A 27,558-nucleotide genomic window follows, 5' to 3' on the forward strand; every position below is an offset into this window, starting at 1 on the left:
ACGTTGTAAATCGATATTTTAGTTGCGGCCAAGCCTTACCAGCGGGAACAACAGATGCGATTCGAACGATGTCGTGATTTAATATCGATCGGAAATTTAATGTGCGTCATCAATCAACATTGCAAATCCGTGTAACGGAAATTTTGACGCTTGCGCTTGACCATTTCTCTCGGAAGGGATCCTCGATGAAAAAGTAATCGATCGCCGAGGAAACTTTGTTAGGAGAATGTGCTTAATCTCGCGAACCGTGTATAATCCGGGCTTGCGCAATACGTTCTTCCTAGCGTAGTGCACGTAAATCGTTCACCTCAATCGGAAATCAATGGCACGGTTTCGGAAATTCTCTTACAAGAGTTTGCGGCTTCGAATTAGAGTCCAAGGTTAAACAACGGCTGAATGTTGCAATAAGATGCAGGGCGACATATGTATATAATTTTACTGAAATTCATAGAGTTTGAAAAAAGCCTGATTTATACTCCTTTCAATATAAACGGATTATTTATTGATTATTATGAGATCTTGTCTCTTCCTCCTCTCTGAAATCCTAAAACATTATTTTATTGCTTTCTCTTTATCATTCATCGAAGCTGCCAGCAAAATTTATCAAACTCACATTCGGTAGCAGAGAAATGTACTCGTTATTTCTGCTGTCCCACACTTTCAACTAGACTTTTGTATCATCTTTTAGGAACTCTTAGGGAATCATTGACCGTACTATCCATGCGGTTAAGAATCGCTGAAATTTTTGAGCACAAAATTTTGAGAGTCTTTTATGGTGGAAATATAAGTATTTGGAGAATAAGGATCATAAGGGGAATAAGTTAGCAACAATGTGAATACATTCTGTAATAGGGCCTTGCTGATAATATCAAAAATAAGAAAGGAAAAATATACACAATGTTTGAAGCGAGTTGAGGATGAATAAAGTTAGATAAATAAAGGAAAAGTCAAAAGTGAGAAAAAGTATATGAATGAGCAGGCGATAAAAATGTTGCTGATACATGAAAGTGGATATATGACAGGACATAAAAGATAAAGGAAGAAAAAAAATAAAAGCAAACAGGTATAAGAGCTACCGCGTATGCAGAAAAATAAAGAGAAAGTGTCAGAGAAACTCGGTAACAAACACAGGCATTAATGAGAAACAATAAAAGTGTTGAATAACGGTGAGAAAAACGCCACAAAGAAAAACGACGAGGTAAAATAGTAACTTGAAGAACAAAGTTAAGAGCAAAGGAGAGATATTCGAGTGTAGAAGAAGCATTTGAGTTTCTTGAAAAAATACAAAGAGTAGATAAGCAGTGTGGCGAAAAGAACGGAGGAGGAGGAGGAGGAAGAGGGTTGAAAGTTACAATGAAGAGGAGTTAGACGGATATATAAAAGCAAAACTCGAATACTCGATGCTGAGTCGAGAATAGAGGGAAAGGAACAGAAAGTGGAAGTGCTTTCAGATAGCGAATAGGAAGGAAACGGGCGTCGGGGAGAGACAGACAGCAGTTGGGGGAAGAAAAAGGTAAAGGGCAAGGGAAGCAACATAAAAATGGGGGAGGAGGAATTCGCTTTATGCAAATGAATGTCCGAAATATTCTCAGTGGAGCTTCCTGTATCGGCATTCTCAGGAAAATCCTGTAGATTCGCGGCGCCACTATCGTTTGCCTTTTATCCTCTTTCAAATGTCTCTATCAAAATGAGTGGAATTTTTTTTCTTTCTGCAATTTACGTCGCGGCGTATTTAAGAACACTTAGCATTTTCTTATTTTTTTTCTTTAATACTTTTGTCATAAAAAATTAGAATGAAATTGTTTGATGTCATATATTTCGTGAATGCATGAATGATTGCTTAGATCATTATTCTCTCTCAGAGCAGTTCTTCACAACAATTTTTTATACATACTCATGATATGATATATGTATATATGCAACGATAAAATATGACAAAGATAATAAGATAAATATATATATATATATACATAAAAATAGATGCAGACGAGTAAATAGAGCAAACAACAACTCGCGTTAATCAGGGAACAATACAAGTCTGTCGGCCGCGAACAAACAAGGTGCGACATGTTCTATGCAAATCCTACCTCGTTGGCTGGAATTGACGTAGGAAGACGTCGATAACTCTCGGCAAGTCAAATCGACGTGCCTTAGTACTGCGTCGGGGCGCTTAACTCGATTGTAGTTAACGGGCAAGTTTATCCAGACAGCGTCACGATAGTTGGAAACTACGCGACTTCGTTGCGCGCCTACGATGAGAATGAGAAACGTAAACCGGAGGTATTGTTCTATTTAGATACGAGTCTGTGTAGTAGGAAGACAGTAAAAGAATCTCTCTAGCATATATAAGAACAGCGTTACAAAATTCGCTTAATTTAGTAACGTTGGACTCTATGTAATACCGTACAGATATATCGCATCATGTTTCAGAGTAACAAAAGTATTCTAGTTGAAACGTTTTTGTTTTATCAAATACAATCATTGTACGTGTTTCAAAGTATTTTTATTTTTAAATTATACGTACCACATGATTCCAGATTATATATATTTTAGAGCATTTGCATCAAACACATGCGATCGTATTTTATTGGGCTTCGAAGTGTTTTTGCTTTTAATTTCACGTGCGCAATCGTATTTTATTGCACTTTAAATTTGAAGCGTTTCTGTTTTCCGGCCGAACAATATGCGTCAATCGTATATTACATTACATATAAAATTTTTACCATTGAATTGCGTGAAAAAAAGCTCTGAAAAATCTCTTTTAAAACACGATAAAGTCGAAACAATTTTTTATTTATAAATAGTTTCGATCCTTTTTATTATCGCGATGCGTGCTCACTCACGTCAGACCGATACGAGAGCAATCGTGAATTGTGTTTTGCGAATCTTAGATTACCCTTCGTGTCGAGTCTGCGGAAGCGAATAATATTTCTGCGTGCGTGCGGGAAAGAGACATGCAAAACGTATCGCAGTCTTTCCCGCGCGATAAAAAGCGATTTTCTCGGGGCCCATATCGAGGAAAGTGCACCGCCCTTTCGCGAACCTGAGAAAATTACGTAGCTACGCTCTGGGGGGGAACCGACGGTAAAAGCACCGCGATACACGCAACGACCGTCACTTTTCGACATCGTGGAACGCAATGTATCGTGAAAAGAGGGTCCTCGCGAGCCTTTACTCGCGCGATGATGTACAACTCTATTCCGTAAGAGAAGAGATGGAAAGAGCTTTCGACCAGACTCGCGCGATTTTTGCTCAAAGTGGGCGGCGCGTGGCGGTGATAGTGACAGAGAGGATCAAGGAAATAAACGTGCACCGCTTTTCATACATACGTGCACATCTATCGTCGCGTGATGCGAGCGTCTCGCATGCGCGACGTTGCAACGCGGAATTTCATATCACTCCGACAAAATACCCCTCTCCGTCTTTATTATCGTGCGGAATAGTCTTAATACAGTTCACCATGCGATGGGTTTAACGGACCTATTTCTGTAATACTTTGCATAGGAGGAAAGGAAACGTACATATAATATTTGAAGAGTATTTGAATATCCAGGTCCCAGGTATTTATTTTAAAATATAAAGTAATAATAAAATAAAATATCGCGTTAACACGAAACATAATTCATTTAATCAGTGCGTGCATTGTAAACATAAATTTCCGTAAAAATAAACTTCAATTTATTCGTTTCGTTCCATCAGACATAAAATATATAAACGATAATATTTTATTTTTAATAAATCGCCAGCAGCTATATCTTCATCGACGAAAAATCCATAAATAAAAGCCTATTAATTTGCCTGATCACGCATTTAATTCTTTATTATTTGAAACTTCACTAAAAAACGCATCCTCGTTTTCTGTTTGTAAATTGGAAAAATAAATCGCATTATTTATTATACCGTAATAATTTTAAATTGCTCTTAATTCTTTATTTTATAAATATGTGTATATAATAAATTCTGTATCGTGGTCGCGAATTCGCCATAATTTGTGCTTATTTTTTCACGAGGAAATAATGGAAAAAATACATAGCAAAGTCTTGCGCAAGTAAAATAATTGTATATTTGTGAAAAAGCTATAGCGAATATTTGCGGATGCGCGCGTACTATAAACATCAAAATATTTGTCGGACCAACGTCGATTTATACCACTGCGTGCAGCCACAAAACTCGCCGCCGCCTTACTAGCCGCAGCAACGTAAATTGCTTTTTTGCTCGATTATCGATCCAATGTCTAACGGCTAAACATACCGCCCTGTGCAATTTTGCTGCGTGCAGATTACAATCGCGTAAATATATGGCCTTATTACGACAAATTTATTTTAAGTATCGTTTTCTTGCGTTGCATCTTTCGAAATAAACATTTTCAAAGATACAATACAGTTTTGAAAAAAAAAATATGTATACAAGTAAGGGAGCTTTAATTATTCACGATACAATTATAAACTTTTTCGTTTTAAAACTTTTTATGGATAGTCTTTAACCAAGTTATTGTGGATTACGCAAATTATCAATTTCTTGTATCTTGTAATTATTATAAAAATACTAGATTAAACAAGTAGTAAACTCAACGGATGGAAAACCAGTTTTGCCGCAGCAAACTTTTATTCCTATAGCGGATTTAATTTTGCTTCTATCACATTGTAAACTCAAAGCACTTAGGCCGATTTGTAACATAATAATATAATTGCTGCAAAACATGTTATAATCCGCAATGTTGACCAGCAATTTTATTTAAAGCTGCATCTCTGTTCTGCCTGATAATAAATGAGAAACTTTTTTTTTTTTTTTTTTTATCATCTCGACTTAATTTTTCAGAAAAGAATCATATTAAAGTCTATTTTTGCATAAAGCTTATGACGCTATATATCACGCGATGTACTATCTTTTTAATTACAAATTTTTCAATGTGACATATATGAGTCGTATGAAGACTAGATGTAATACTAAAAGTGTCATTAATAACCAGCAATTGCACAATTCATACGTATCGTATTTGTATGTGTTTTGTATTATGTCATATATAATTTTTTAATACTCTCGTGACAATATTTTTTTAAATTTTATTCCCACATCGATTTTCGTTGATTTTATTACGTAATATATAATGTTTTAATACTCTCTTGACAATATTGTCCTTAATTTTATTTCCCGCATAATTCGATTTTCGTCGATTTTTAGATCTCGTCTGAAATTATAACATTCCGTCCAAACGAAAATAAGTCGTCATCGCGGTGCGTTTACGAAAAGGTGGCGCCGATATTTGCGGTGCGCCTCGTGGTATCGTAAACCCCGTGAGGTATTTGTCGCGGGGGGCGGTGATGCTCCGGCGACGATTCGCATTACGGCATAACGACCGCTTCTGCCGCAAAACGCATCGTCGACCAACGAGCCGCACGATCGGCCGCAGCTGCAACTGCACCGCCACCTCGCCGACCGCAAAACTGCAGGTGGAAACGGCGCGGCATACCGATTCGCGCCTCTCGCAGACGACAGAAACCCTTTAACCCAGCCGGGATTTATACATTGTTAGATAGATGGAACGGCGGAGGAACGCGCGCAACTATGTTGCGCGAAACAACAGCGAGAGGAGAAAGGCCAAGGATCTGGAAACGATTGAAATTTCCGCGCTTTTCCGGAAGCCTGTGGGACCTGCCGAAAGGACGGCGGTGCATTCCAAGGATTCCCGATAAAGCGAGCGTCGAGGCGGACGTTGTTGTCTGTAAACGGGGATGATTTCGCAGCGGTCCTTTGACGGCCGAGATGCTCGAAAATCCCGAGGCTGTCCCGAAAGAAATGCCGGTGCTCGAGAGACTGGAACGGCGATTGATTGAAACTTTGGGAAACTTTGAGAATTCGGGACCGAGTAGGAGAGTTTCCTCGATAATCTTTGAATATCGGATTTTATAGTGTTACATAACGCGTTTTATAGTGTTATTAAACGCGTCAAATCGTTTGATTAAACAATTTTTAATTCGAATTTGAATATATATGTATATTATATATTCTTGTATAATAAATGCAATCAGAACTTTATTTTATATAACGAGAAAAGATCTGTATTTTTCTCAGACATTTCGCAACCTGGTTGGCGAAGAGGAGAAGAGGAACGACGCCATGGACGCGATTAAAGCTGCGATTTACGCGAGTAGGCGAGAAGTTGGAAAAGCCGGCAAGTCTTAGCGGATGCGCCGTATTCTCGCTCGGTGATCGCGCTCTTCTTTTCGCTAGATAGAACCGAGATGGTTAGGGAGGCGAACCGGAAAGGTGAATAAGACGAGAGGAGATCTTTCCTGAACAGAGCTTGAGAGGCGGGAGGACGGACGGGGGGGAGGACTCTCTATTGAGTCGGTCAGCAGCCCGCAGATGCAATTGAATCGAACGTGCTAGAGGGAAGTGCATTTAGCCGTTTTGCTTGTCTCGTCTCGCTTCCGCCGAGTCGACTATACACGGGGGGAGGGAAACGAGGGGAGGGCTGTGCAATAACCGCGAATTTCGCGAGGAAGTGGGATTTAGCAGGGAGGGAGAAGGGAATTTACTTTCCTCTATACGCGTATATATTTCTCTCGCCGTGAAAGCCAATATAACGGCGTCCAGTTGAGTAGGGTAGGTCAGCGGATCAGCTCGTGGTTCGCTTACTATGAGCAAGATCAAGTTACGAGCCGTTCAGATACTCTAATATTGTGTGTGTGTGTGTGTGTGTGTGTGTGTCCCGCGATATCTTTGAATAAAATTTGAGAAAATTTCTTGCCTGCTCTGCCCTTTTTTCCTCGCCATTCATGATTCGTCTGTATTTAATTCTTTCCGCGATCGATGTTTTCTCTAACCGATTTTAACGGTGTGTTTTTTTTTTTAAACGTTCGGGGCGCTTTCCAACTTTTTCACGTAACTCGCAACGTCACTATTGATTACTGCCGTTTAAACGTCGCTCGTTTCCCCACGCGCGGCGCATGACTAGTAATTTCATTTGGCTGCAATCTGCATAATAAAGGCCGACGTTTAGCTAGATTCGGACGTTGAATTACACTCGTTGCGTGCCGGGCGAAAATCGTTAAAGTGTCCGCTCGGCTCGACTGTTAAACGCGCACAGACGTATCCGTTGTTTTCGTCGACTATGAATTATTATCGTGTCGCTTCTCTCCACAGAATACTCGTACTTCCCGAAAAAAATTTCGATGCGAGAAGGAAGAGAAATCAATAAAGTGTATATAAATTTTGGATGCGTCATATGAAGCAAGAGATAATTCACACACGATGGTGAAAATAAAATATCGTTAATTCAAGGCATTCAAATATAGGGATTTTCCTTCAATTGAATGCATTCTTGCACGTCTGAATGAAATCTGAACCTGATGTGATAGCTGCGACTTAATGATGCGGTCTTCGAGAACGAGCCAGCGAGAGAGAGAGAGAGAGAGTTTCCTCGTAAATATATAACTTACTAGCGCCTCGGTGACGCGCGACGATTTAACGGAATTTAAATGTTTCGAGATATTTCCGAGAATAGTCGAACGTGCCGTTGTTTTTGCTCCAGTCACCGTTGAATATTCATGGGCCCCGCGCGGGACGACATTAAATAGTATCAAGATGCTAATTAATCGCGAATTTGATCGCGGCGAATTACTTCTTCTCCGCGCTACGTATCTCTGAATAATTTATAGGTTCTCGCGCGTCTACCGAGAGAATAAGAGATGCCATTGTATGAGCTGTTAGGAAAGAATATGCTTTGTTCTTACCTCGTCCGAGCCGGCCAAGATGCGTTAAATATTACATACGAATATGTTGGATAAATACGAATAAACGAATAGAAATTTTCTAGCGATGTCTGCCTGCTTTGTCAGAAAACTTTGAATAGAGACAAATTAGAGGCACCCATCACCTTTACTTAGAGCGGCGGATGATGCACCGTGCAATCGACGCGGAAATTACAGGAACACGAGTAGCCATGCTTAAGCAGTGTCTACGAGCTACTTAAAACGGGCAATGCAAACTTACTTAACCATGTACTAAGTCTCGAACGACCTAGCTTGAATAATACCGGGATAGGATAAGTAGGCCAATATATGTGCAGCGAGGGCTGACGGTGAGAGCCGCGTGGGGACGCATAAAAGGAAGTGGGAAAGTGAGGGACAGTGAGAAACGGACAGGGAGTGCTCATTCTGATAGTCCTACTGAAGTAACATCGTCACTTTAATGAGAATGCCACAGGACGATATTTTTCTAAATTATACAGATGACGCGCGAGCAATTCAGAATATAATAACAAGCGCGTCTTTCAAATGCGTATATTATGAGGCTATTATTCGGAAAATCACTCAAGCGATGACATAAAATGTTATTAGTTCTGCAGATACATGGCGTGGGCAGAACGACTTTGGACGTACTTGAGGGTGCTTCAGTTTTAGGGGACGATCGTCTCATAGCGAGCACGAGAGTCGACGATGGGGGTGCGCTTGAATTACGTCGGATACGCGAACGCGTTTAAATTCCGTTTAAAGGGTCATTAAGGGCGAATTAGAGCGGTACCGTGCCGGGATCACCGACAATCCGAGAGCGACGTGAAGTATACGACTGCCTCGTCGTAACTTTCGAATAATACGCTGCCGGGGGAGGATCTCTGTCTTTATCTCTCTCTCTCTCTCTCTTTTCCCGAAAGGAAGGACGCGGCAGAATCGCAGACTCCTTCCGGAGATTCCGATCCGCGCGCTCTGAAATATTATTATATTCGAGATACGCCGGCTTTCGACGACAACGCGACCCGCCCCGTTGAGACCAGTCGAGTTTCAGAGTGCACTCGAGTTCGGCACTCGCGTGTAGGCGGAGAAATTCGAGATTGATACCGTACTCAAAAGCCAGCTAGCTCGCGAGACGCAATTTTGGCTCGTCGTCGCGCCACTTCGTTGAAGATCTTGAATCTCGATATATCGCGCGCAGCTTGGAAAGCTCGACGTAGAAAGAGTTGTAAGCGCCATATTCTACAAGTTACGATGTCATTGGAAATGTGGATCCTTGCGTTAAAGATAAACACTCAATGCATGTGTCATAGAGAAGAGAGAGGTGCGTATGTTTTATAAAATAAATATATAAAAGAGATATCGATATAAATATCCATTATTTTTTTTATATTAGATTCTTTCTCTTATCAAAACGTTCAAACAGATAATTAAGGTGATAACGTTATAAAACTCAAGAAGTGAAAAACAAATATAATATGAAATATGAGTATATATGAATATTATATAACATAATATGATATCAATATGACAAAACTGTTATAAATGTGATTGCGATTGGGAGATAAACGATCATATTTATTTTCAAATGTTTAAATAAAAAGTACGAGAGAAACATTATACATATAATCGCGAACACAGAAGAGCAAATATATTACAGCGATTCTGATAAAATATGTACTTTTGAATTCGATATCATTTTAATAGCATTTATAATAACATATACGTTTCACAGTTGTTACACATTGCATTTATAATATAAAGCTTTTAATAAATCCCTATCACGGTTATTGTCTCATATTTGTATAAAATAAAAGAGATCGTGGAAAATATTGCAGACCCGGCGAACCGGCGATTGCATATTACACGCGCGATGATATAGACTTGTAGTCTAGTCGCGACTTTTACAGGGTGACCACGTCATCCTGTACCACCATCTCGATACCTATGCTAGACGGCGACCCGGCTGAATGGAGCTCGGCATCGATACAGCGCCGCGGAGACGAGACGTCGGGGACCTCGGCGGATATTTTTATCCTAAATCGGTTTTTTCCTCTTTCGCGCAGCGTTGCCTGAATCGATAGTTCGACGCTAAAATTGTCCGCGTAACATCTGCGTAATACGCGCCGCTTTATCACAATGTCGCGCGTGCTACATCCGCGTCGATTTTTACCAAATTTTTACACTGGCATTAGCGCGCGTTTATAGGGGAGAGGTAAATAGCGCAAAGCGATGTAATCGGATTACAAGCTTACGTACGTGAACGAGTGAACGAATGAGAGAGAGAGAGAGAGAGAGAGAGAAAGAGAAAGTAATAAAAAAAGAGAGTGAGAAAGAGGAAAGGGCGGAATCGATGTCTGCTATTCGTCACGGTATAAAAAGTGCGGGAGTTCATAGAGGTGAACAAAGGAAAAATTGAGCACCGTCTGGAACGTCAATGTGTTGATGAATAGGACCCTGCTGGGTCATCGGCGGAGCTCTCTGCGTAACATTGCCGGCATTTCACGATGCCAGTTGCAGCGCGAAAGGCAAAAGCGAATTAATTGCAGCTTGGACAATTTCGATGCGGAAGCGATATGACATTTTTCAAAGAGAAGCTACCCGTTGCGTCAACGTTACGATTATCGAATCAAAAATCATAGAAATATCACCGATGGCTCAAGAGACGCACACCAACGATGCGGGGGGTTGGTTTTTAATTTACTTCACGTGCGTTGTCCCCGAGTGTCGATTACAGAAGAGCTCGGACGGTTACAAGGGAGTCGCTTTAATTACACCTGACAGAGCTCGGTTCGGTTCTGCCGAGCGGCGGTTTCAATTACGGTGTTCATGATTGTAAAGTGTAAATGCAATAGACGCCAGCCGCGACGCGTTGCACCGATACACACACATAAATATATATATATATATATATATATATATATATATATATATACGCATGTATGTATTTATATATATATATATATATATATATATATATATATATATATAAAATTGAGGGTTTTATGGGAATTGATTTTCCATAAAACGTCACGTTGTCGCACTACATTAGTCCAGATAAATCTGTGGTCGATGCGCCGCGGTTATTAAAGCGACGCTCGATTGTATGGCCTGCGCCACCGATTTTTCTTCCATTTTTTGGTCGGAGGGAGGATTGAAAAAATATGTACGAGGCATTCGTAAAGGTACGAATCAAAAGTCATGTTTCACAATGTTGCCCGCGATTTTCCGTACATATCCTATTGTTGCCCGCGTCGCTATTTATGGCAAATCACACGTTATAAATACGGGATACGCGATGGCCATGTTGACTGGCTTGCTTCGCCTATAATCTGGTTCGAATTTTACAAATTTATTATTTTTTGTTATATCGACGGCTCTATACACCGATGCCTCGCACAAGTTGAAGGTTATTTAACAGTGGTTCGCATTTCATACGATTATAAAAAAGCGATTATAAATATTAATTATGCGACATGACGACTGATTACATGCATCATTTTTATCAAGATAATACAATTAAATTGTTTCGTATCATAGCTTCAACCTTCGAGTAAATAGCGCAATCCTACTAACGGTCAATTATCAACCTCGGGAGCTAAATATATTTCCAGTTCATAAGTTTAGTCGATATTTCTTTTTGCTGTACAAAGCGGAGGTTATAAAGCTGACATTCCTTCGAACTATCCTTCTGACTTATTGCTGGATAAAAAAGGTTTGATAACGAAAGAAAGTATCGATAACTTGACACAGATCACATCCCGATTTTTATCGAAGCTTTTTTTATTCTTGCATGAGGAGAATCCGCCGTCTAGTCGTGAGCTTAATTGCGGCACCTACTGACTGGAAATCGGTTTTCGTTCCACGAACGATTAGAGAGGTCCCAGTGCGACTAGATCGTTCGATGTCGGTACGTGAGTGAGGTCGCGCCCAATCGTGAGGATTAGCTGTGAGAATATAATTTTAACGACGTCGCGGCATGACGTTTCGCTCACGCGAAACGAGAAACGAAGTTATGTTGCGCGATTGAGTTTTTTATATAGGGTGCATTGGAACTATATGATTTTTTTTCCATAGATACAGAGGCGCTCATTCATTCAATGAAAATTATAAGCTGATTGACAGATGAAACGCTTTTCTGTAAAATGTTCTTGTCAAAAAGTAAATCGACACCATATTTGCGTGAAATCTTCGGTTGGAAAAATAGCCGATAATTCTAAGACACCATGTACGATCGTATCGCGCACGTACTGGATTTGTCCGTCACTCGAGCGATGCGGATTTGTCTGCTTAAATATAGAGGTCAAAGTTGCACGTTTCGCGGAAACCACCGCACCGTGGGGGCGACCTTCAACCCTCGACCTACGGAACCGCCGTGAGAAGCTATCGCGTGCCAGCGCAATCGGCGCTCGCTGATCTCGCCTTTGCACGGCTTCTTATAAATACTTGCGTCGGCACTCGAAGGACAGATTACGTGTTATCGAGGCGCGTGGCGGACTCTGACATTTCGGATCGGGAAGGCGGCGAACAAAGTTCGCGCACACGGCCGGATTAAATTAATGTATCTACCCGTCGTGAGACTTGACGCTGAAAAATAGCATCACCTCGCGTCGTCCTAAATTTCTATTTTATATTCTCGGGCGCCGAAATTAATTCGTAGCTGATACGCGATCGTTCTATGCCTTTCATAGCTTGCGATTTTAGTGTCCACGATGTAATACACGGTTGGCGACTTTGCATTTTACGAACATCGTTATTCTATACGACATTAATTTCTCCGAAGAACGTTAAATAATTTTTAAAAATATTTTATATATCATTACCTTTTCTTTTATTACTGTTGTCTATTACTTGTCGATTACTATATGCATCTTGTCATCTGTGCTTTGACGCATCACTCTCGCGTTTGAACAGCACGCGATAACTCAGCCGATGCAATTGCGCGGGCGGATAAAGGGTAAACTGCATTCGTTATTCCATGTTCGTTTCGCGCGAGCCACGTTGCAGAAATTTTACCGCTTTCGCAATTTAACGAGCTGGAGCCCGCTCGAACGAACGAACGAACGAACCAACGGACGAACGAACGAACCAATGAACGAGACGCATCTCGCGCTACCGCAGTTTCGGCAGCCGGTGTCGATCAACGCTCTCTGAGAGTTTATCCGCTCTCAACCAGCAAGGCACTCTCTCTCTCGAAAAAAAAAAAACGGCCAGAAATTTTCTCGTTAGTGGCAACCGAGTTCGCCATCTCTATCGACTCGATAATACTTCGTTGTCGCATCTGCCATTCCATTGCTTTGACAGCGACGATACATCGGCAATGATGCACCACGACGATGCAATCCCGTCGATCGTCCCGCTGCTAAACTCGTGCATTGTCCCGCGATGAAAAAAAAAGGTAGAGAGAGAGAGAAAGAGAGGGAGAGGGAGACGAAAAAAAAAAACAAAAAACTCATCGATAAAAATGACGCTACATCGGAGGCGCGATTAAATATCGCGCTCGATGTCCAAAGCGGCGGCGATAGTCATTAATGGGGGACGCGCGCGACATGCGTTACCGGGCTGCCACTCTCGTTAATACAGAGATCTAGCTCGTCGGACGGCGGATCCCGGTGAAAAAGCGCTTTAATCCGAGCTGCGCTCACGCTCTCGCAACGCTCATCGGCCGTTCCCTTTTTTGCACCTTTTTCATTTGTCCGACAATAAAGCAGCTTAATTGCTCCGCCGAGATCGGATGTATTTGAACGAGACACGGACGTGTTCCGGCACGCGATCCTTCGTATTCGAAAGGGTATCGAGGCCGTACTATGTACAAATGCCCTTTTTCTCTATGTGAATACGACGGATTATATATACCTAAACGCGAAATCCCGAAAGCAAGCAAGCTCCGAATGCAAATCGCACCCTTTAAGATCAAAGCCGAAAAATGCTATAATTGAACGTAGCGTGTAAGAGAGAGAAATATATATATACTTTGCGGAGTTTATAAATATTTACAAATATATTTGCAGTCTTATGGCGAATTTAGCATTTTTGATGACATTGGATTTTATTACTACTTGTGAATAAATATAAACAATAATTTATGTAAAATGTTTTGTGTAAAAAGCGTGAAAATCATTGACAAGATTTGCAACTTCATAAAGCGTTAATCTCGAGATAGAATCCAATGTCATTCCACGATATCATCGCGCATGAGTATAACCCGCGTGAAACGATCTAAAACTGATTGCATAGAGTACTGCATGGCGGAGTAACAACAGTATTAGTATCCGTTAACGTCGAGAATTTCGACAGTTCCAGCGGGTCAAGTGAGATTAAACGAGAATTCGGTCGAGAGGATAGGGAGGAGGGAGGAAGGGGAGGTTTGGCGATAAAACGAAGGACTATTCGCGGCCGCTGCGAGCGATACAATGCATTTTTCTCTCCGCACCCATCCAACGAGAGACTCTGTAAATGTTTAGTTACGATACAATTGACGAGAGAAACCCTCCTCGAATAATGGACAGAGTGTCCGAAAAATTGTTGTGTTATACTACTAGATTTCGAAATAGCGTCTCGATATGATATTTTTTTTCCTTGCTAATATACGCTTTTATCTCTAAAATTTTGTAATCGTTAATGATTTTCAAGCTTAACGATACGTCCCATACTCGCGTTATATATTTTATAAATCATTGGACAGGAGAGGAAGCTTTCAAAGAGTCTAGTCCCGCTAATTGGATAAATTCGTCGAACAAAGGCTCGTCATCGACGTTGTCGTGATTTTTTCGTTCGTCTTGAAAGTACACCGTAAATATCTCATCAGATTCCCGATACTTCTGATTACGTGTTCCGCAAAAATTATTGCGCCCAGCCGGCGTATAAGAACGGACGAGCGGAAACAATAACCGGACGAGGGTCGCAGATTTAATTATAAGAAATCGTCGAATTTTCACCCGTACCCTGTGCCCGCTTCTCTCCTTCTCCTTCGTGCCCAACCCCCGGCCAATGCCTTAACCTAATTCCACTTAGGTTTTGCTGGCTGACCGAGCGGGCTGCTGTCGAGCGAAGACTAATGCTCGTCTAACTGATCGTTTCTCCGCAACACCGACTCATTTCTGGCGAGAACCAAGTCTCGGGGGGAATTTTTCCTTCCGAATTCGCGACGCGACGCTTTTACCTGCTTACATCGGCAGAAAATTAGCTTGGCCAGCTTCCGGCGAATATGGTCGGTCATCTCGTTTCGCATCGTAAAACTCGAATTGCCGCGATAAACTGCATCCACCGGACTTAAAGTTGGCATCACTCACATCATATCGCGTTATCCTTAGGATTTTATTATAACTCTGGTTGTAAAAAAAAAGTTGTCAGAAGTTGTAATAAAAATCATGCGCTAAAGTTTATACTTGCAAGCGCACAGCATAATTGAACCGACAAACATTGTACGCTTCGATATTCTTTAGGATGCGAAATTCGTAAATAATCGGGAGTAAAAAACGGCGCACGATACGTAAATTAATTATTGCAAGGAAGAGTGATTCCAGATATATCTCTCTCTCTTTCTACAGCTTATAAATTATATTTTAGACTAGACGAGCTTTTACTACACGCGCGATTGGTTCCATCGAACCTGTTCTTCGTACATTTCCTGGATTACATCCAAGCGATAGTAAAATCGCTCAATAAACGGCTCTCAGTTGGCCATTCCGTCGATTACGATCAATATAGGATTGTGCGAATCCTTTAATTTGCATAAGATTCAAGAATCGCGATTAAAATGTCTATCGGAAATTAGAATTTTATGCAAACTCTCGATCTGACTACCGCAATGTCCATAGTAACACATTTAATTTATGTTTTTGAAAAGTATAGAAATTTACTAACCAAGCATGAAAATTACTATAAAGTTGATGAATGATGTAGAATAATTTATTTGTTCCCAGCCGAAGCACGCATATCTTTTCTGTCAATAATTGTTGTAGATAATTCATTTGAATGAAGAGTGTTTTTAAAGCGTCTGTTTATATCGCACTATTTTTCAATATTCTTGTATAAAAGAATTCAGTCATTTAATATATATTTTTCTAGAATATGTATACGTTATATTTGAATACTATTTGCTTTTGAATATCAAGAGACATTATGTCAACATATCACCTATTTTTCGTTCTTTTTTAAAAATGGTTATGAAATTTTTTTTTTTTTTATTTTAATCGATTTTCCTCTTCCTCAATATCCTTCTATACATATGCAACATTTTTGCAAAGTACAACAATTAGATTGGTAAATATTTATTTACCAGCGCAATTTCTATTTTTGCTTCAATATGTGTCCATAATTTTCTCATAAAAATCCATTTTTCATTAATTACACACACATTCAATATTTACGAAATATTCTGGCAAATCAACGAAATATTTATTCATCGCGCATAATTTTTATCACTGTCGAAATCGGTTGCAATGCTGTCAAAAATCACGATTGCATCGTAACATTGTCGAAATACAAATCAATCCAAAATTACCTCCGCTAATTAGCAAAAGTTCGCATGCGTATGTGTCACGTATATATTCGAATTCATATTGCTGTTAATTTCGCGAAGCTAATTGCGCGACACTTTACGTTCATAAAATAAAATACAAACGCGTAGATTTTAGAATCATTGAGGTAATTAATATTATTCAACGAGAGAAAGAGAGAGATGAAATAGTTATATTATTTGTTTTTTTTTTTTTCCATGTATGCGTAAATCTCCCGCAGCAAAAAAATGTCTTTATTAAATAAAAAAACATTAAATGATAATCACGTATATTTTATTTTTTATTATATCTTGTATTTTTGTCTTTTCATTATTTTGATGAGTAGCATAAGTAATTAGTAATTATCTTGGCAAATAACATTTCAACATCCCGCTATCAGAGAGAACGCGAATCTCGGGGCTTCATCATTATCATAAAGATCGGCGTGTGTAATTAAGCGACTTCTACGCATAAATAGTACTAATTACTCGCAAGAATCGTTGGATGACAACGGATCTTGGGCGAACGCGTACATCACGTACATCTTCCTCTCCTTTTCTCTCTTTAGTTGCCCTTTTCGACCATCCTTGGTGTCGCAAACGGACCTAACCTGCCCGCCCCGACCGCGTTTGCAACCTGCATCCAGCATGCGGAACGAGGCCATGTGCACTGTCTGGTCAGATAGTGTCGGCGAAACGAGGGGGCGCGAAGAGCACGAGAGGGAGCGAGGGGTACGTGAGTCGAGGTCGAGGAGGCCGATATCCACCCACCCCTCTCGCCCCACGGCCACCCTTGCCACCGTGCCGCGACCAAGGTTACTCCTTGAAGTCGCGTCGTCAAGAGAGGAAAAAAAGAAGAGACGGGAGAAGTCGCGCGGAAAAAGAATCGACTGCTGATGCTGGGAGCTTACCGGGGAGCCTGCTAAATCCGGACCCTGAATTCGCCACCACCTCTCTCACTCTCTCGCTGGGGTGTGGTTCCTTCGCGTACGGGCGGGGCCAGAATCACCCCACGGGATTAAGGACTTTGGACTTGGCAGGTTTCGGGAGACTCGCGCGCGCACCGTCCTTATACTCGTGTGTCGCTTCCGGTGTCTTGCCCGCGCGTGTTTGTGTCGTCCTGGGTGTACAGGTTACGGGTGCGCGATGACGGGTCTCGCCACGGGATCGACGATAAAGAACGAGAGGCAGAGAAGAAGCAGGGGCGTCGAAAGCGCGCGCGCGCGCGTATGTATGTCTGTATATATTTGTGTACGTCTCTCTCTTTTATTCTTTTCTCGCGTGTACACGAATGTGTATCTTTATATGAGCGTACCCCTGCGTGTATGTATGTATATGTGTGTATATGCGCGCGCGGCCGAGATTACATGTGTGCGACGAAATCTGTATCAACGCGAACGCGCGTGTAACTGTGGGACGCGGTGACGGTGTAAATGGATGTACGTTGGTAATCGGGGGACCGACGGGGTGTTGTATGCCTGTGTGTTGCGTGTGTAGGTTTCTTGGAAGAGAAGTGGATCAGGATGAGGGGGATCGGCCTAGAGACGAGGTCCTGCCTTCGCTAGGACATTGTTATTCCTAGTATCGCGTCGCAACGAAACCCAGCTGCTGCCAGCTCGATCCTGCCGCGACGGTCACCCCCGCCTATCTTCGTCGTTGATGTTGATTCCCCGGTTAGGACTCGCAAACGTCCTCGTTGCAGAAGGATTCCTCGCCGCCTCAGTCACGTGTCTTGTCGCGCCGCGACATTGTGCATCGATGAGCGTCGTTGATGATTATCACGATTTTTCTTTTTTCGTCCGTCGTCATCGATTCACTCGGGATGCGTTGCAACGGCAAAGCGCGTTGAGGCTGTCGACATCGTGCACCACCGTGATCTTATTTCGGAAAAGCGCGCGCTCCGATGACGGCTAACAAATGTCGGATCACTGAGTTTCGATGCGCTGGATTTCGTAGATTAATCTCCGGAGGTGGCGAAATCTCCCCGAGACTCGCGACCTTCAGCCTCGACCTTCGCGATCGATGGCGGCGCGGGCGAGCCAGCCAAGCGTGTGTCGTTCTCCGGCAATGCGATAGATCTCGGCATCGGCGATCACCGTGAATCGTTGCTGTCACTCGCGTCACTGCTGTTCGAGTCGCGTACACACAATCCACACGGCATACATACTCGCACTTAATAAATAAGAGAGACGTCGCGCTCTGTCATGATGCGACACCGCAATAGATTTCTCCTATCGCGGACGGTTTCACGATTCCTCCCGAACTATGTCTTCGCGGAGGTTGTCGGCGGCCGCCAAAGTATTCCGAGTCTCGAAGAAAGCGCGAAAAATGGAACACCGTGCGTTTGGTGCGACGCTCGGATGCTCGAGCGGACGACGCGACGCGACGCGACGCGACGCGACACGACGAGCGGCGCGCGGACGAGACGACGAGCGGTACGGACGCGCGCGAATTTCACTAGGTCGCTCGTCGCTGCCGATCGCGGTATCCTGAAGAACGCGTAACGCGCCGCGAGGGAGTACACCGAGGTACCGCTTGCCTGGCGATGCTGCGCGGCGCCATGACAGCGCGTTAGCTTCTCCACCATCGTCCCCACCTAAACAACCCCCCCACCGCCGTCGCGCCCTTCTACCCTCGTGCCGTCAGCAGCCCCCTGCTGTCTCTCGCGTTTACTCCTTTTATCCGCCGCCACCGTCGCCACCACCGCGACCGTATACCCTTCGTTCCCCCTTCGCCTCGTTTCAACCCTCCACAGCTCCGCGATCCCCTACCGCCCCTCGCAGCCAACTGTCCTGCCTCGGCCCCACCAACGCAATATTGATCGGGCGGAAGGGCGGCATCCAGGAGTGTAAGGATTTACCGAGGGCACCCCGGGGCGAACCTTCTCCCTCGCCCCCCGCCTTTGGCTCTTTTCTGTTTTCTCGGCTTTTCTTTCGCGGCTTTTTCAGCTCCTTCTACGGAGACATCCTACAGGATTGTTTTTTCGCGGAGTACTCTTTGGTTAATATTTTTCCTTCCTCGAGGACGCTTTTTCTACGAAAAGAAGACGATAAGAATCACGATAAGATGCGGGGAGATGACTCGAAAGCTGCACGTGGAGCGCTGCGTGCGGATGAGGCTAGAAATTTTGTAATTACGAATTTGGGCGAAACAAAAATACAATCGGAAGATCAAGGTTTAATTTTCAGAATATTTACTTCAATTGCGATTGAATATTAAAAAAATAATCAACTGATAAGTTTTATTGAAAACTGAGAAATATGAATATCAGCCAAAATATGAATTTTATGCAAAGCATTAATTTAACATAAATTAAATCTATTGCATTTTATGTAGAGAAAATAATATTTGCTAAATAATATAATATAAATTTTTTTTTCTTTAGCTAATTATTCCAAGCCATTTTATGAATAGCTTTAAATGACTTTACCGTGTTTGATAACTTCATTTCGATTTACGCCAATTTGGTTAGAGAGAAAACTCGTTACAGAGTTCAGTTTGCTTAGACCGCCACGGATAGAAAGACTTAAAGTTTGTCTTTTAAAACTAACGGATCGCCAAAAGAGGAAAACTATGTTTTGTTTCGGGATGACACTCAATTTTATGGGAACCCCTCCTCCTGTCATCGATCGTGATTAAAGGGCGGAATTAAATCACGTTTCAGCCCAACTCTGGGTAAACTCGTGGACCGTAAAAACATATTATTTTCCTCTTTTGCACGGTGATAAAAATAATCGGCGTTTTGAGAGCGAGCGTACCGTCATATTATTCTCATCATACCTAACTTTCCACAACGTGCGCTCGGAAAATGTAAGCTAAGATTATATCCAAATGTCGTCTTCTGCAGTTGTTTTCCGATACCGCAATTGCATCGAGCGAGAGGGCGAGAATCAAGCGTCGAAGGGCACGAGATATGGATCGACTGCTTTATATCCAAGCGACACTCGCAAAATCGTCGACGAGTAGCGAGAGATAGAAAGAGAGAGAAACAATTTTTTAATTTTAATTCAAATACATCTGCAGCGAGCCGTCCTATATACAATGCGATAAGTAAACAAACATTTGCATAATTTCTTCCCCGAGTGTATATTATTTTCTGTGGCTCTCCATCCTTGCGTTGAATATCGAAGGGAGGAAAACCGAAGGCGAGTTTGCGCCAAGTGTGGCGCTAAATTTAATTAAGCACGCACGAGATTTTACCCGTCGAAAGAGCCAAGTGTATAGCTCCTTTTCTTAATTTATTCATCCTCGGCGGGGGCCGTCGACGCCGGCGGACGTAATTTAGCGAATCTTTCCCTGAAGGTTTCCCATTTAGGCAGCCGTAGCTGCGATAACGTCCGAGTGTGCGAGTCGCTTTTGCAAATAGAACGCTGTAAAATTTTTGCATGGCCGTGCGCACTTTAATTTCGCGTTTACGCTTCGTTTATCGAGAGAGCATGGTGGTCGGTACCTCAGTTGATACTCGTTTTTAATTTGACGTTACGTCTTTTTAATAGCAGATTTAATTGCGTACAGTGTAATCTTTGGCATGGTAAAACGTTCATTTGGAATTAATATATATACATGTATAGAGTACATATAAGCGGGCATAATTTTGTGACTTGTTATATAACCAAAGAAATTATTAGATTATTTTTAAAATTTTTATCCAAAAATTTACGGTCCAATCTCGCAAAAATATTAATAACCGTTTTTCGCCAAAACCATTAAAGCTGACGGCCGAAGCAATAATTTTGCACGATCTCGGACAAAGTCGATTTACATAAAAGTATCAGCCTTATTGGAGCTTGCACCCACATATATGTAAGCGTTTTTTTTTTTTCCGAGAAAACTGCAACTTTAATTTTTTTGATAGCTACTGCGATTAAAAATACTCTGAGTATATTTGTAAAAAAGATATACTGTAATTATGTATATACACACATCGAAAAAAATGATAATTATTAAGAAAGAAGATTATCATTTTAAAGTAATTGCTATTAATTTACTTAATAATAATATTATATCAAGTTCTTTGCATTATGAAAACATTTCTGTCCAATTTTATTTTATAAATTATACGCAATCTGAAAATTTTTTACGATCGGCGGAACGTAGACATCATAAACATTGCGCATAAATATTGTCGTATATTCCGAGCGCGGGATAAATTGCGGCTCGTGACAAGAGAATGCAAAAACTTTCTCTGTCCTCGCATTCTCGATACCGCAAAAGCGATGCCGCCGACGTCGAAATTGTTTCGAGCGCTTTACAAGAACGGGGAACTTTTCAAGGAGATGATACTCTGTGCCATCGCGCTGCCTGTTGTTACCTCGATAAATTTCAAATACGGTCGAGGGCTTGAATGAGAGCCGCGCATTCGCTAAACGGACGAAACAATTGCGGTTTTGCTCGTCAATTTTTCGAATCTCAAATTAACTGAATCGCTCGATATCGCCTCACCGGTCTGGCTAAAATGATTTCTAAATTTCCGAATTCCGGACAAAAATCAACATACCACAGTAAACATTGGAAAATTTCAAGAGCGCTCGGAACACTCTGCTTCCACGTGCGGTTTTCACGCTCGAATCGGAACCAGCGAATAATTGTCGAAAGACTTATTAATGCACTTAGCATACTACGTTGTATAATATCCCATTTATCATAAGATAATATCGAATTTATATCTAAAGAGGAATACTATATAATAATTACATTCTTGCCAAAAAAATCACTGTATTATTAACTAACACTTACCCTCAGAGCCCGTTGAAGCTCGAATCCTTCTCAGAAACCGTCTCAGTATCTAAAACAGGAAGAAACAATGGCTGAGCTTAAAGGCCATGATACCATGGGAGTCGTGTTAGAACTTTTGCAATTTACAGTCTGAAAAATCCTACCGTAAGAACGATCGCGTGACGAGAGAGAAGGGGGGAAAGTAGATGTAAGGTGGCGGAAGTAGCCGAATACAAAGGCAAGGGTGCACGAAGAAGGGGGAGAAAAGGTGGGAAACGTGGCACGAAAGGGAAGATAAAAAAAAAAGAAAAATTTCCGGCGCGAGAGTCCTCGAACTTTCATCGATTTGGCAATCTGGTTATATTGAGACTTAATCAAAAGAGATCGCTGACTTTTCTGCCCTTCAAGCGATTGAGGGGAGATTGCAAGTAGAAAATAGAGAATGGATAATCCGCACTCGATGATGTAATCGACTTTAGTCGATCGACTACATTGAGATCGATCAATTACAATTGATTTGAGATTTGTTTATGGATAGCCTTTTGTAGGGGAAAATTAAACCCTTAGATTCCGGAATTCTCCCAGTTTAATGCTGCGAGAACTTTCATAGCTTCAATATTAACTTTTTTATGGCTGGAAAGGCGCAAACGCGAGATATGCGTATCCTGCTATTGAGATACTGAGATTGTAGCTATGAAAAACTTAGCGCATCACACAGTTTCGACGCCATTTCAGAAATAATAAACGCGCATTAATAGCATTTCTTTCGGCAGAGTGGAGCGCGTAGGATAAGAGAAAGATGGCGAGTACGCGGTCGATATACTTGTCACGGCCAGACTATTCAGTCGTTAGAAGGGAAAAAAAAGTGGAGAGAACGAGACTGCGGGAGCAAAGCTCTGGATATTCGGACGAAAACTGTGTCGAGAAGGGATAGACTGGCAGTAAGAGTGGAAAATGGAGGACTTAAAAACTAGAAATCTTACCTTTCCTTCGTTTCTTTTTCTTTTTTTTTTTTCAAAGATCCGATAATGCATCTAGTATTTTATTATTTCAAAATGTTGGAACATTACGTACGCGCATCCCTCGGTATTAATGTATATTTCCTCGGCAGAAAAATGCCCTCACAAAGAGAGCCGATAATAAAATAATTCACGTCGCCGCCATTCGCGAGTATCGATCTGTTTAGGGAGGAGAACTCGGTCACGAAAGTCCGTAAATCGCGTCGCGTCGTAGATTATTCGCTCGGAATCGCCGCAGAATATTTGGTCGCTGGAAATAAATGCAACGCTCGCGGCATAACAGAGCTCCCGAGTACGGCGGGCGGTTCCGTCCAGTACGGAAGCATTTCCGGCAGGGAAACGCTGACCGTAAATTGTTAAATAGCTACACTTAACGAACCTGTCCAGGATCTAACGAAAACCAAATATAGTTTAAGAGTCTGTAAAATTCGTGCGCGTCCGTCTAAATTCGTAAAATTGAGTTTGTTGAAGTGAGAGTGTCTGCGTGTAAAAATCAAATGTGTTAAAAAAATTTGGTTTTAAAAAAAAATTTTTTAAAACCAAATTTTTTTAAACTGTACCAAATGGTATATATGGCAATATTTTATGATTGCTAAAGTAACATATGTATTCTATATTTATTTATATTCTTAATAAAATTTTAATTATTAAATATTTAATTATCAAGATATGATAGAAATTAAGAAAGATGCGTCAAAAAAAGAAATTTCATTAAAATGTTACCAACTAAATATAAACTATAACTTTGTATTTTAGAGCAAAGATAACGCTGAACCATATTCTGCATCAAAAAATAGTGACAAAACTCTCAAACTTCACGGAGAATACACAATATTCGTAAATAATTTACGACTGATGAATAATAAATTGTTAAGCCTCGCAACATACGATCATCAAGTAGTAGTCGAGCTAGGCAAAGTTACGTTACGGCACAAACTTTAAAAGTGAGAAGAGGAAAAACTTTTGCGTGCGACATTGTTAAAAATAGTTTCATCGAAGCGCTAATGTGATTGCACAAAATGTTTGAAATAGCTCGCATAATTTATCATAAATGTCACGTCTGTATTTTATGAATGCGTTTGCGAGCCGAGGCGACGAGCCCGCGGACGTGACTCTAGTTTAGAATTCCGCGAACTTCATCCAACTCTCATTTGCACCAAGAGTATACCGAAACTGAAACGAGGCGCGAGTGCTTTCTTTTGAAATTCGGAGTCCGGTTAATCGAACGCAAACTACGACGCCGCTGGCTATTAAACTTTATAAGATTGCTACTTGCTTGTGCTATTATTGCAAAGTAAATATTCTCCACAATTCAAGCATCAATTGGCGAGAAAGAAGATATCCATTTACTTCTTCCTATTAAAAATAAACAGATTTCATCTCCTTATCATTAATCCATCCTAGACAACTCTTTTTCGTAATCCGTATCAAGTCTAGTGAGGGACTCTCGTTTGCATCCGTCCCTCTTACTGTCAACATGATCCTCCCCGAGCTCTCTTTTATCCCTTCCGCGCTTTCCTCTCCTCTAGCACGATCTTGTGTAATGTCGTGGGAAAAGGGGAAAAAAAAAGAATCGTTCTCTTCGCTCTATGCTTTTCCGTTGCGACACGTCGAAATTGGCCTAAGCTCCTAGGCAGAAGGGATCCAAGGATGGAAGTGATCTGCTTCAAGGGCGTAATGCCCTCCTCGTCTTGCTTCTCTCATCCTCCCTCAGAATCGGTGAGAAATCTAGGAAACTGCAGGTCTAATCATCTACTCGCCCGTCCCGTGAGAAATGTCTCCGAGGAGCTACAAGACTCTCGACGAGAACTTCTGGTCGTGCCTCCTCCTCTTTATTGGTCGAACAGGTGAATCTTTTGTCCTTACTATTGTCGAATCCCGCAGTTCCAATTTTCTGATGATGGAACACACGAGACTTTTTCACGGAGATTCTAATATCTAATCAACTGTGACGACAAACGACTTAATCATCGATAAAATTAAATTACGGCGCGTTAAATCATTTCTATCTCGGATAGACGAGGCGGAACGAACCGGCATTCGCGGCAAACGGCACGGATTTAAATTTCTCGCTCTCGATATCGTGTCAAAGTTGGAAAGCATCGTCTCGGTATCGACAATAGCAGTCGGTTCTAATTTTGACACGGATTGTGTGACGTTTATATCGCCATGCAGATGCATCGGAAGAATAAATGTATCGTAAGTCTGTGTGACTCTAATTTAAAATAAATCCACTTCAGTTGGAACTCATCCATTATGTAAGAAAAACACGCGCGGTTGTGTACCAACTGGCGGATAATAATGTTCTTCTCGTCTATCTGAAATTTTACACAATAATAAGCGTACGCGCGCACACACACACACACTGCTTCGTGTTTCAAATCAATAATCTTTAGACGGTCGGCTATGAAGATCGAATCGCTCGGAAAATAGACGTCCTCGGTACCAGGCTAGTATCGGTCTGCAGGAAGTTCGGACGACTAGAAATAGGTAGTAGATACGATAGTTATGCACACATTAATATGCATACACTTGGACTGCGTGCGTACAGGTGTACGTAATTTCATTTGGTGATCACCGCTCGCCCAGCTAAACAGGTGGTCGGAATTTGCGACTGAAGTTCGAATTGAAATCGATTAGTTCGCTGCAAGTCTCGTATGTATGTTGCCATTATTAACATTGCATCTGTCGTTGAATAACGATAATAATTTTTATCTCCATACAATTATCCGCGGCGAATCTAATTACTAATAAACCGCCTCGGTATATTAATTTAATAAGATGTATTCAAAATTACATACTTTTAATCTTACGCACATCTACACGAATATATTCGCGTGAACTCTCGAGAAATCAGTATGATTTTTGTCTAAATTGTAAGACTGTAATTTATTTGACATTCTGACAGATTCGATAATTGCTCTAACATTGTAACAGCAGCCAACTTTCCCGCCTTCCGCATATGCATACCAAGTTTTAAGGAAATATTACGGGGATGAAGTCAGAGAGAATCATCTCATAAATGAGCGATTCAGCTGGACGCTTACAAGCGACGAGAAAGGGAAACGGAGCATCAGAGCTCGGAGGGACGAAAGCATTGAAATGCAAATGGACGATAGCCTACACACTTGTCTCGCTGTTCATGCACGAAGGGAGGATGGGGAACGGCGCGGCGGACGTGCGTCTAGCTGCCCGTCTCACGTGCGACTGGGCAAAGCTCGTTCAGCGCGCAGACCCGGGGCGCAGCCGAGTGTGTAGCATGCATGGAAACTCTACACATTAAGCTATTTCTGACGTTATCACGCGCCCGAATGCACGTATATGCGAATTAATAATACGCCTTCTATTAATAAACAATATTTCCGTCGACACTTTGCACGAATGCAATATCAGATACTAATACGAGAAATTGTTTCGATCAACGAGTTCAATCGCCGCGCGATTAGTGCCGTGCATTTATGATGCATTTTATTAAAGCTGACTGCCCATTAATTAATGATTATCCACCGTCCTTCCCATGCCACCTGCGGTGCAAATGAAAGCTGACGCAATCGTGGTCAGTCCGTTAACATCGATAATATGTAATTACGTCTATCACCACTCTGTCTGTATACGATATACATATATTCAATACTTTATCTCGCAGAGATATGTTGTTCCTGTAGCTACATATATCTCGCTAGATATATGTTCCTTCAATGTCTTTTTCGCATCGCTTTCATTTATTTATCTATTTGTCAGCGTATACATACATAGAATGATGTAATAACGGGTTGTCACGAACTAAAGAAAGACTATGTTGTTGTCGACCGAACCTTAGGATGATTGCTGATCGAATTACCGGACGAACCGACGTCTCACGAAGGATTTCTCAAATTCCGTAAGACCGGAAATTTAATTCCCAAGTCTGCCACAAAGGACGACCGAGCAACGGAATTAACGAATTCGACGAAAGATTCCCCTTCGAATACCACCCCGCATCACTAACCAAGGACTCTCTTGCTTTTTTCTCTTTTTTTTTCTTCTTTTCCTTTTTCTTAACCCGTCTCTCGCGCAGTCACCGGATGGAAGACACGATTTGTCGATTCCCAAGAAGTACGAGAAGACCGTCGTAGACTTCGACTACTTGACTCAGTTAATTATGAACTAATGGAAGCAAAAGTTCCCCCAATAAACGAACTTAGAGAGAGAGGCAAAGAGAAGGATCCATTATGGTAGAAGGACTAGGTGGTCGTTCGCGTTAGAGTCTTCAAGAAATGTTTTTTAGCAACCATCTTCTAATTATGCCAAGTATTCTACGAATTAGCGGTGGAAATGCAAGCGTGGGAGCAGCAAAGCAATTCGGTTGTCATTGTTATTGTGCTCAACGGAACAGTGAGTATGCCAAATAATAGTAATTTATTTATTTTTTATTTTATATATATGCTTAACGTATTTTATATATATTTTATCATTCACTTTCCTTGAATGCGCAAAAGAAAATGGCCAATTAGCGGCTGTTTTTTAAGTACTTGTATAAGGCAAACGTACGTTTGTTGCATCGATTTTTGATAAAAAAAGAAAATGATTCTATTAACGGATATTTTATAAA

General features: G+C 41.5%; 1 protein-coding gene across 17 annotated transcripts in view; it reads right to left on the reverse strand.

The window, feature by feature from the left end:
- The window catches only part of LOC126850734 (protein turtle), a 208,725-nt gene that overhangs the window by 63,173 nt on the left and 117,994 nt on the right, over window positions 1-27,558 (reverse strand). For 12 of the 17 annotated variants that reach the window (XM_050594010.1, XM_050594008.1, XM_050594007.1 and 9 more), the window contains one exon: window positions 21,970-22,018. The exons of 1 other annotated variant lie outside the window; for it this stretch is intronic. The gene's annotated coding sequence lies outside the window, so the exon portion shown is untranslated. Of the gene's footprint in view, window positions 1-17,144; window positions 18,823-21,969; window positions 22,019-22,112; window positions 22,418-22,931; window positions 23,249-26,095; window positions 26,170-27,558 lie in introns of those variants that run through there. 4 more of the 17 variants (XM_050594000.1, XM_050594004.1, XM_050594002.1 and 1 more) reach the window with 4 other exon arrangements.

The sequence above is a fragment of the Cataglyphis hispanica genome, chromosome 7, assembly GCF_021464435.1.
Source record: "Cataglyphis hispanica isolate Lineage 1 chromosome 7, ULB_Chis1_1.0, whole genome shotgun sequence".
Lineage (NCBI taxonomy): Eukaryota > Metazoa > Arthropoda > Insecta > Hymenoptera > Formicidae > Cataglyphis > Cataglyphis hispanica.